Below are 12,605 nucleotides of genomic sequence, written 5' to 3'. Positions count from 1 at the left end.
AATGTTGATCATTGAAGTGAAAAGTGTTAAAGAAGGAGGAATAAGGTGTAAAGGTAACCTAGTGAATAAATGCTTGTGTTTTTAAATAGTTTATTTAGTGAAAAAGAAAGCTGAAAAGTTGCCCTTTTCTGAACTTTGAAGGGCCGTAACTTTTTAAATAAGGGAGAGCGCCGCTTTTTTCTTTCGGATTCGTAATCTACGCATCAAAATACGTAAGTACAGTCAAAAATTTTTTCAAAATCGCCGGGTGTCCACATAACGAAAATTTACCCTAGGAATCTCTGCGAGCTGCAACTCCTGAAGATGGAAGACACTTCCACATGTCGACAAATCGATGTTAGGATTACTAAGCCAATAGCTAACCAACTGGAGGACTCTACCCAATGGAGGACTCTACAATGTAATGAACAAGAGGAAGTTCAAAGAATAATTGGATCCTATTTAATTGACATTCCAGTAGGCTGCAAAATCAAGGCGAATCAAATCGAAATAATCAATGAAGAAAATGTAATCAATAGCAATCAAATAATATTGATTCCCGAATTGAACCAAGATCGCAACCCTCCAAGAAGTGTAAATATGAGCTTTCAATTAGACGATGTTGACCTGAAGAACTCCAAAACCTGAAAAATTCAGATTTCCTGAAATAACATTCAACCAAGGCGGACTTTACCAATCACCGAGTATATGGACTTTAGTGGTTTACTTAGCGATCAAATCAATGATAGTTTACTTCTTGTACAGGAAAAATGTACTTTGATGTTGCACCAATAAGAAGCCAATTCAAGAAGAGAACCAATTACAAGTAGTAAATGAATTAACCGATCTATCCACTGTTCAACTACCCCGCTGCGCATGATAGTTGAATCTTCGGGGGGAGGAATTATCTCACCACCTAGGACAATCCCGCTGATCTAGCAGTACCACCACCCTGTTCCAGATGCTGACAAGACAGTTCTCACTGTCAGTCATCCAGAGTCAGTCAGATTTCATTCCTCAAACCAACAACACGTATAATTTGTATTTCTGTAATTTTTCATTTTCAAGTTTGTAACAATAAAAGTATTTTTTAAAAAGCAAGTTTAGTGCCGTCGATCGTTAATTCATGCGAGTTTTAGTCACTCCCTCATAATACCAACTTGGTTAGCAAAACGGGCGTCGAAACAAGTGCTATAGTTGTAATTATTTTACACCAGAGATTCCAATTCTACCTATTAATTTAATATTTTTTAATGTAAAAACACTGGCAAAAACGGCGAATCATCTGAAGATGTCCCTTCACTCTTATCAGAACTGTTAAAATGAAGAGCTTATATGACAACTCTCATCTAGAGGATGTATGAAAGACCGTAGTTGTCTTTAGACACTTTGTGTTTCCCTGTTCAGCAATTCCGATTCTGTGGTTCCGGTATATTGTTGTCTGTGATGCTATGCTTATCTTATTGCTTATGGTAGCAAATTATTGCAGGTAGAAAATCAATTGATTTCAATAAATTGATGGATGTAGCCGTTACTATATGGTAGGAGATCTTGATGAAAAGAGAAATGAAAATTTCCATGTTTTTTTCACTTTTATTTGTAACTAACGTTACTGCAGTTTCGTCCTATATGGACATTTTCAAACAAAACGAACTTATTGTTTAAGTTTGAAAATGTCCATATAGGACGAAACTGCAGTAACGTTAGTTACAAATAAAAGTGGTAAAAAAACAGAAATTTTCATTTCTCTTTTCATTAATTGATTTCAATAAATTGATGAATGTAGCCGTTACTACGTGGTAGGAAATCATAATGAAAAGAGAAATGAAAATTTCTATGTAATCACCACTTTTATAAAAGTGGTAAAAAACAGAAATTTTCATTTCTCTTTTCAATTGGTTTCAATATTCAGATCATATTGAAACGGATATTAATTTATTACTCTTTCATTTCTTTAGAAAATACTATAATTTATTTACTTCATGGACACCACTAAAATCAATATGAAGGATTTACTCAACAGGTGGGTAATAAAAGATTTTCATTTTCTTTGGTAGCTAATATGAGGAAGTTGCAATGCAAATATTTATTACTGTCTTGATTCATGGTCTCACATGTAACCATATTTACCGAGAGTACCAACATTATGTAACATAATATGTGGTGAGTAGTTTTATCATTAATGCTATAATATATACAGGGTGTTTTAGAATAAGAGGCTGGTCCTTAACCATTACGCATGATTCTGCTCTTTTCATTGTGTCTCCTACCCTGAAATATTCCTGAAGTATTTCTAATACTGTCACAATATTTTTCACAAAAAAAAACCTTATCTAAACAACACTCGTTTTAAATTTGGAAAATATTGAAGTTTCAGTAACTAAGATATGAATGGATTCATGAAAAGTGTGACACACTGTCGATGCTTCTCAATTGTTATTTCTGTATTCTACACATTTTTATTCGTTACACCTAAATTTCTAAATATTGAGATTATTATCAGATTTGTGGATAATAACTTTTTATATGTTGTACCAACAAAAAATATCAATATCTAGAAAAATTTAGTATGGGCTCTCTATAAAAGTATGGGATTTTATGAACTTATTACATTGAAATTCAGTGATAATAGAAAACGTTTGGAGAAAGTAATGAAATATATGAAAAAGAATATTAAAACTGGCTACATCCAGTAATTATTTGTAATATAACTTTGAATAAAAATGATTTTTGAGAAAAAAAGCTTTTTGGTGTTTGCTTTCTATCTTTTAACAAGTTAAAAATAGACGTTTGAAAAGATATGTAGATCATGCACAGAAGATTCTCTCAGATAGAAACTGGAAAGAGAAGCATATTCAATAAAACTTCAAACATATAAACTTAAAAAACAAAAATTATTTTTTATTCAAATTTACTCCAAATAATAACTAGACGTGACCAGGATATACATTATACTTACCAGTTCTAATATTCCTTTTCATATAGTTCATTACTTCCTCCAAATGTTTTTCTATTATTAGTGAATTTCAATGTAATGACTTCATAAAATCCCAATCCCAACTATCACGTTACACAATGTTGGTACTCTCAGTACATATGGTTACCTGTGATATGATGAATCGAGACAGTGAAAAAAATTTGTATTGCAACTATCTCATATTAGCTACCAAAGACATAAAAATCATGTATTACCCACCTGTTGAGTAAATTCTCCATTTTGATTGTAGATACACCTATTCCAATATTTCAGAGGTTTCCATGAAGTAAATAATTTATAGTATTTTCTAAAGAAATGTAAGAATTATAAATTAATATACGTTTCAACTATGATTTGAATATTGAAACTTGAAATTAATTAATTTCCTACCTGCAATAGCTTGCTACCATAACACTATCAAAAACAAAAATATGACGAAACCACATATCGGAATCGCAGAACACGGAAAACAAACTGTCAAGTGTCTAAAGACAACTACGGTTTTTCATGCATTTCAGTAGATGAGCGTTGTCAGATAAGCTCTTCATTTTAACAGTACTGATAAGAGTGATGGGACATCTTCAGATGATTCGCCGTTTTTTGCAGTTTTTTACGTTGAATAATATTAAATCAATAGGTAGATTGGAACCTCTGGCGTAAAATAATTACAACCAAAGCACTTGTCTCAAAGCGCGTTTCGCTAACCAAGTTAGTATTATTAGGAGAGGACTAAAACTTGCCTTTCGCTAACCAAGTTTGCATCATCAAAAGATGAGTAAAACTCGGAGTCACCAGGGGATGACTTAAACCCGAAGTTTTAGTCATCTACTGATTAACGAAACGCGCGTCGAGGCAAGGGGAACTATTTTGCAAGTCAGGAAATTGTTCTCAGTAAACGTGAACGTAATCTTGTAGAAAGGCAAAAATTCTTGTAGGTGAGGTCTTCCAAACATGAATCTCGACTAGGTTAATCATTTTCGACAGAAGAATTTCCTAACACCCACCTAAAAATTTCACAATTCTAAAAAAAATTAAAATACATTTTTTCTGGTCGGCATAAATTCATGCAAGTCTGGTCTCCCAGACATTAATCTAGACCAGGTAAATCATTTTCGACAGAAAATTGTGCAACCAACCCCCTCAAAAAAAGTTCACAATTCTCAAAAAAATTAAAATGCATTATGCAGGCCGGGTCTTACAAATAAGAATATCGACCAGATTATTCATTTCCGACAGAAACATTTTCCAACCCCCACCAAAAATTTCACATTACTCAGAAAATTGGAAATACAGTTCGCAGGTCGGGTCTCCCAGTTATGAATCTCGACCAGATTCTTCATTTTCGACAAATAAATTTTTCATCCCACAATTCTAAAAAAAAATGAAAATAGATTTTGCTGGTCGGCAGAAATTCCTACAGGTCGGGTCACCCAGACATGAATCTCGACCGGGTTACCCGACAGAAAAATTTTCCAACCCTCACCCAATAATTTCACAGTTTTCAAAAAAATTGAAAATAAAACTTGCAGTTCGGCAGGAATTATTGCAAGTTGAGTCTTCCAGATATGAATCTCCAACAAATTGATGATTTTCGACAGAAAATTTCCCGACCCTTCGAGTATGGAAAATTTTCACCATTCTCATTAAATTGAAAATAAATTTTGATAAACCTGCAGATTGAGTGTAACTTCCGTAAATATCAGATTTGGAACATCGTGAAGCATTTACATGTAATCACATATGTTGAAATGTTTTAACTTCAACAATATCGATTGGCTTGTTTATTACATAACAATCCTTTTTTTTTTGTTGATTCCACGTCATATAAGTTGAGTACTCAATTAGTTATTTTTTTTTTTTTGCGTGAATTTTCAGTCTTGTATTTTAGTGTTTTATATATTTTGTGATGAAAGTGATGAAAAATAAAAACAAACTCAGCAGGATCAATGAATACAAGGTATATGTAAATGATGATATGTCAAAAGAACAAAGAGATAATAGAAAAAAAGATACGAAATCAAGCTAAAGAAGAAAGAAAAGAAGGAAAACGTGAAAATTGGATATAGAAAATTAGAGATAGATGGAGAAAAATGGTACTGGAACCTAGAAAGAAACGAACTAGAAAAAGAAAAGAAAACACCAATCAATACAAAAAACTGATAATGAACACAGGAAACATGGATCGAACAAAGAAGAAAACGGCAAGGAATTCGGATTACGATATTAGGAAAAATGAAATGATAACGAGAAGTGGCAATAAAAATAAAAAAAAAAAATGCATGGTTACTAGGAATGTGGAACACTAGAAGCTTGAATGGAAAAGAAATTGAAATAGTAGAAGAATTTGTAAGGAACAAATTGAAAATACTAGCAATAACCGAAACGAAAAAAAAGGAACAGGACAAATACTATTACAGAATGGACACATATTAGTATATAGCGGAGTAGAAATAAAACAAAGGGCATCAGCTGGAGTTGAATTAATAAGAGGTACATAAAGACTTAACCGAGAAAATTAGAAAATGGGAAGCTATAAATGACAAAATAATAACCATAGAAATAGAAAAACAAAATAAAGAAGTGAGTACAATAATAGCAATATACGGACCAGATGAAAATGAAAGAATAGAAGAAAAAGAAAAATTTTGGGAAAAATTGATAGAAATAACCGAAAATGCAAGAGGAACAATAATAGTTATGGAAGATTTTAATTGCAGAGTGGGAAAACAGGACCATATATACAAAACAATGTTAGGAAAATATGGAGAACAAACCAGAAATGACAATGGAAAGAGAATGCTTCAATACTGTCAATTACAAAACCTGATCATTACAAATACATTTTACCAACACAAAAACATACATAAATTCACAAGAGTACAAGAAAGCAGAGGAGAAAAAATATATATATATATATATATATAAATTCTTTATATCGGACCTAACAAACCGTACCGCTTGTTCATCAAATCTGAGAATAAGTCACAAATTTCTTCGACTGATTCATTCGTTACTTTTGAAATTAATATTTATCATTGTTATGGATTAAGTGGTTCATTTGAAATAATATAATTTCAACCTAACACCAAGCGCTTTATTATAAAGCCATACATAAATAAAAATCTAGTAGGTGGTAGAAAAACTGGCCCCATTTCCATAAACATTAATAATAAATCAGATTTTCTGTAGGAACTATTTGAACAGAATACATTTTCACCTGAAACGGTTCATTTTATAAATAAATAATATCCCTCCGATTATCAACTAAACCAACCGCCACTGTCTTATGGTCCAACTTACTTCAAATGTAAACAAACTCTCCATAACCTCTCATTACCCGCCAACCCCCCTCGCCCTTAAGTTGTACAGAAGATGATAGTCAGATACCCGTTTCAAATACATGCAAGTCCGTAGCGAAAAGAAAAACCAGGGGGGGGAAGGAATCCAAATTTTCCCAACCCCACCAGCAAAATTTCTCAACTTCTGAAAAAATGAAAGCAGAGGAATTAGTAACTACTATAATATAATAATTTTCTTACTTAGCTATCCAAAGATTGGCTGAAAGCTTATGCTTGTTAGGGTATGCACAAACAAAAATATATTTTGGTAATAATAAAAATAATAATGGGAATTATTCTACTTTGGACCAAGGTCCTTGTTCTTCCACTATATCCACCATGTATAGGAATATTCAATACAAATGAAAGGAAACAACACTTAAATAATATTGTTCTTATTGTTTTCTACTATTATTTTTTCTATCTTCACGGCCCGAAATATCCCTACTTTTCCAAGTCGAATAAATAGCGAAAAGTTGGAATTTTGTAAAATTGTCACTTCAAAATTTGTGGACTGTTCAACTGTTCTCTTACTTAGGAGAAATTGAACTTTTTTGAAGTTTTCAAACAACTCAGAATTTCAAAGTATGGGATCTCCAAGTTATGCACGTTGGGAAATCCCAACCTTGTCCTGGTTCTTTCCCTTTCCTTATTACCTCTTCCTTTCTTTTCTCTCGATTTTATTTTTTTCATTTTTTTGCTATTATTTTTTTCTATCTTTACTTCCCAACTTTTTCCCAAGTCGAAGGGGGGCTTCCCCCCCATCTCCCATGGCGACGGCCTGAATACATGTATTGTATTGGTATTGGTATAGGCATGGCAACTCTATCTTATTATTACTCTGAGGTTGATCTCGTAGATTAGGTACCTTTATGTGAAATAAATTGTTACATCGTGGATACCTACTACCTACCTAATTTTTACTGTGTCCATATTATAAATGTCTTTATTATTTATTCATTTATTTATTGTTTGTAATATGTATTATGTTCATTATCATATTCACTATTATCCTACATTATTATCTTTAGACTATATTATTTCAGTATTCAGTATTATCTTTGTATATAGACTAAATACAAAGGTATTATCATTGTCTAATGATTTCCTCTGAGCTATACAATGATATCGTTATGATAGATTTCGATATACGTCGTTGCACCATCTATTATACATCGTCGATGGTCATCGTCGTTTATGTCAGGCTGGATGGAGCCTTGCTCCCTTACCCTTTGGGCTGATTTTCGTCAGAGGGATGAATGGGTCATGACTGATTTGTGATGGTGGCTTGAAAGTCCTCAGACATCCATACCGCCCTTCGCGGTGTATCTATCCCTACCTGACTGGGGTGAGATGGATAATTATTCATCTATTATACAAAGGTGCAATCAGGAGGAATACGTATTAGAGGACATCGTGGAAGAAAACTGAAATAGATGGCGACACTATCTTTTATCCGGCTTAACGCAAAAAATACTGCATTTACAATAGAAACGCTCGTGTTTATTTGCCTGGGGCTTATAACACAACCACTACAAGTCTAACAAGTGTATAAATAAATTATACAAGTGTAGATATTCTGTAACATTAAGTAACTTGTAGTTACTAGTGGGGCACTGGTAATTACGGGACTTTCTCTACAATTGTAGTATCTTTTCGTAACACAAAAATGAGACTTGTACAGTCGTGTTACGGAATTGTCGACAATTTTCTACCTATCTTGATTGATAAGTAGATTGAGCGTAGATTGTAGTGAAGTCTTTCATCGTGAGCGTATATCTATAATTCGACTGTCGATATGTGGTCAAGCGATTCGGATAGTGAAAACGAAAATGATGGTGCAGTATATCGCTATCGGGAGAGAAGTAACTTTGTCATACTGACAGACGGGGAATTTGTGGAATGGTTCAGATTTAGTCGACAACACTGTCAAAGTCTTCTTCAAGATATAGGTCCAGACATAGCGAATATAACGATTCGAGGGTATGGCTTGTCACCATTACAGAAACTGCTTATTGCTCTGCATTGGTTTGGAAACGGAGGGCAATACCATGTGATATGCATGGAGTATCAAAAATGACCGTATGCAGATGTGTTCACGAAGTTACTGCTGCCGTAAACGAAATAAAATTTGATGTATTAGTTCGATGGCCCGACAATACAGGGAACGTAATAGAACGTTTTCATAATTTGGCAGGATTTCCTGAAGTTTGTGGAGCTGTAGATGGAATCCTCGTAAATATCGATGCCCCCACAAACAACGAACCTGTTTACGTCGATCGCCATGGGAAGCATTCCATCAACTCTATGGCTGTATGTGGGCCTGACTTGAGGTTTTATTATACAGGGTGTTTCAGAATTCGACGGACAAACTTATACCACGTCATTCCTCTTGCAAAATGATGAAAAATGAGGTAGGACATGTGTGTCCGGAAATGAGCCGTTTCAGAAATACAGGGCGTTGAAGTTGCAAAATAAAAAAAGACCCTTTTCGTCGTAGCTCCCGGACTAAAAGGAATAAATCAATGAAACTCACCAAATCGATTACGAGCTAGAATGTGCTTCCACCAGTGGTATGTTTGCTTCAGTATCAGTAGCCAGTGGCGTTCCAGCGGGGTAATAGCTTATATTTCCCCTTTTATTTTTTACGCCACTGACTTTATATCCACAACCATCTTTTTTTTGAATTCCTTGATCAATTTTTACGTAAAAACCAAATAAACATTCACTATGAAAAAACCAGTAGTTTTCGAGAAAAATTGAGTTGAACTGATAGGTGCATTCTCATATGGGAATATTAATAATCGAGTAAAATAATCGAAATTCCAAAACCGAAATTATTTGAACTCTTTCATCATTCTACCATTCATTGTGTGCTTGAAAAATTATTCACTTCGGCAACATATTGCGGATTTTCTGCCATTTTACCAACTTTTTTTGCAGATATGTTGTGAGCCCGCAGACCTACTGAATGGCTTTACCTCGAGATTTATTTTTTGATAAAATGTTCCATCCAAACGATTTTCAAAGACAATTACGAATAGTTGGCAAAACTGAACTCAGAATGTTTTATCGAATTATCTTCTCTCACTGGGTAAAAATCCAAGTTTTATCGATTAACCAAAATACCATTACTTGTTTCAACCTTAGCCATCTACAATGTTTCCTGGGCATATCTATTATAGTTTTTTTAGATAACTGTACCGATATTCTCGAGTTCTTCAGCCACTGGTTGGATAGTTTCAGAATACATTCACGTGACTTATAACAATCTTTGATCCACCTAAGCAATGAGGATTACTTTATTCATTGACAACAATAAATTTGTTAGGGGGCTGTGGAAATGAAATGAGATTCGTATGACACTTCCAAGTTAACGTAGCTGTCAGAAAGTGTTTGATTGTGTATTTCGTATAATAAAAATGAATTTTACATTCGAAGAGTTAGCGGACATGCACCTTATTTATGGAAAATCGGGACGAAATGGAAGGTTGGCACAAAGAATGTATCGTGAAAATTTTCCTGGAAGAAATAGAATTCCTAATTGGAAAACGTTCGAAAACGTGGACAGAAGACTCAGGGAAACAGGAAGTTTTTTAATTACCAGAAGGAATGCAGGTATACAGAGAACTGTAAGAAATTATATCACAGAAGAGGAGATATTGAACTATGCTGCTGAACATCCGTCTGAAAGTAGTAGTCCTCTGTTTGGAGGACTTTGCATGAACAGCAGTTATACCCATATCGACTGAGAAAAGTTCAGGCACTGAAACCAGAGGACTATCCAGATCGAATTGAATTTTCTCGATGGTTTTTAAGTATGTGGAGAAATAATCCGGAATTTCTCAAGCAAGTGTTATACACTGATGAGGCAAAATTCACAAGGGAAGGTATTTTCAATTCTCGCAATAGCCATATTTGGGCCGAGGAAAATCCTTTTGCTATTCATCCTCATGGCCATCAAACAAAATTTTCATTGAATGTTTGGGCAGGAATAGTAGAAAACCGTTTAGTTGGTCCTTATCTTTTACCAGATAATTTGAATGGGGACAATTATAGCACTTTCTTGGGAGAAGTATTGCCTGAATTGTTAGAAGATGTTCCTCTGAATATCCGGAATGGAATGTGGTTTCAGCACGACGGTGCTTCTGTTCATTTTTCGTTAGCTGCTAGAGAGTACCTAAATCGGAAATTCGGTGACAATTGGATTGGTCGAGGTGGACCCCACAAATGGCCTGCCAGATCACCAGATTTGAATCCTGTTGACTATTTTCTCTGGGGTCATATGAAGTCACTGGTTTATGAAACAGAACCAAAAAGCCAAGAAGAATTAGTCGCCCGCATTCAAGCTGCATCGATAACGATTGCCGAATATTTAGAATCATTTGAAAAAGTGCGATTTTCTATGTTGCGCCGTTGCAGATCGTGTATAAGTGTTGACGGAAAAAATTTCGAACAATTACCCTATTGATTATTCATCAGATGTTCTCATTATTATTCAAAAGCACATTTGAATTTTCAATGTAAATTTCAAAAAGAAATTCGTGTTTATGACTCACTGTTCTAGAATTTCAACAGTATTGTTTCTTATCACATTATCTAAAATATGTGTAGAGAAGGTATATTTTGAACATGATATTTCTACTCAAAGATGAATTATGAGTACCGACATCCAACTAAGAGTTATGTAATTAGCTGTAAATAGACAACTTCCATTTCTTCATTTATTTAAAAAACTTCATTTACTGACTAGAGTTAGCGAAGATCTTATCAGATGGTTATTCAAATAAATTGACTTCTTCCAAATACATTTCTTTTTTTCAGGCGTATAATTAGAGTCTACTGGTAAAATTTTGTTTTTCGGCTTCATCTGTGAAAATTTGAAAACACTGTATACTTTGAGAATGTTTTTCATTTTCTTATTAATGAATATTCTTCAAGATATTTACGATTCTACAAAGAGAAGTGTGATTTCACGAATGGGAAAGACAGGATAATTGTGAACAAAAAATAATTTTCCCAAAATCCAGAATAATGGTGTTATTTTAGGATTATTGGAGCCTAACTCAGTCGAGATTCCGAATGATCGCAAATTTTATTTGGGGTCACTTTTTTTCAGATCACAAAGTCACTCGAAGATCTGAGAACAATGAAAACATTTCAACAATGAAATCTATTGACAAGCACGAAAATAAGCCTCAAGAGTTATGATTTGTCATTACAATATGCTAAACATAACAAAAATTGGTACGATGATAGAAAACCCACAATAATTACCATCACTTGCAAGCGCTAAATTAATGGTAAAATCATAAAAGAGTTCAAATAATTTTGGTTTTGGAATTTCGATTATTTTAATCGATTATTCCCATATAAGAATGCACGTATCAGTTCAACTCAATTTTTCTCGAAAACTACTGGTTTTTTCATAGTGAATGTTTATTTGGTTTTTACGTAAAATTGATCAAGGAATTCAAAAAAAAGACGGTTGTGGATATAAAGTCAGTGGCGTAAAAAATAAGGGGGGAAATATAAGCTATTACCCGCTGGAACGCCACTGGCTACTGATACTGAAGCAAACATACCACTGGAGGAAGCACATTCTAGCTCGTAATCGATTTGCTGAGTTTCATTAATTTATTCCTTTTAGTCCGGGAGCTACGACGAAAAGGGTCTTTTTATTTTGCAACTTCAACGCCCTGTATTTCTGAAACGGCTCATTTCCGGACACACATGTCCTACCTCATTTTTCATCATTTTGCAAGAGGAATGACGTGGTATAAGTTTGTCCGTCGAATTCTGAAACACCCTGTATAAGTGCAAATGGGCCCGGAAGTGTGCACGACGCGCGGGTACTCCGTAACAGTTCCCTGTTTCTTAGAATAGAAAACGGTTGGAGACCTCATGCAAATGCTGTCATTCTTGGAGATTCCGCTTATCCTTTGCGTGAATGGTTACTTCCACCAACCTATGAAGATCGATGAACCCAGTGCCGACCGCATTCAACAGAGCTCATAAACGGGCTCGACGCATTATTGAAAACGCTTTTGGCGTATTGAAGGAAAAATTTCCATGTTTGAACCACCTACGAGTTGATCCAGGCTTCGCAGCAAATTTTTTAATTGTTATGCAACATTGCGCAATATGATAATATGGTATTAAATGGTGATGATGATGATCAAGGTGACGGAAAAAACCTCAGAGATAACGAAGCACCTCACTAGCAGCAACAGCAGCTCGAGCTAGAGTTCAACAGTTTATAGATTATTTTAGGATAAATAATTAGCGTGAAGAAGAAAAATCAACTTCAA

The 12,605-nt window shown here is 34.3% G+C and overlaps 1 long non-coding RNA gene across 1 annotated transcript; it reads right to left on the bottom strand.

The window, feature by feature from the left end:
• Positions 1-1,012: 1,012 nt before the first annotated feature.
• Positions 1,013-3,338, bottom strand: LOC141482551 (uncharacterized). Its single transcript, XR_012465590.1, has 2 exons — positions 3,176-3,338; positions 1,013-3,083 (listed from the first exon to the last, which is right to left on the bottom strand). It is a non-coding gene; the product is annotated as an uncharacterized lncRNA (long non-coding RNA).
• Positions 3,339-12,605: the final 9,267 nt, after the last annotated feature.

The sequence above is a fragment of the Leptinotarsa decemlineata genome, unplaced genomic scaffold (genome assembly GCF_025532065.1).
Source record: "Leptinotarsa decemlineata unplaced genomic scaffold, Ldec_3_MD MMD2_tig00001393_RagTag_RagTag, whole genome shotgun sequence".
Classification (NCBI taxonomy): Eukaryota; Metazoa; Arthropoda; class Insecta; order Coleoptera; family Chrysomelidae; genus Leptinotarsa; species Leptinotarsa decemlineata.
The sequence above is the reverse complement of the archived record's forward strand: the minus strand, read 5'-3'. Positions and strand labels throughout refer to the sequence as shown.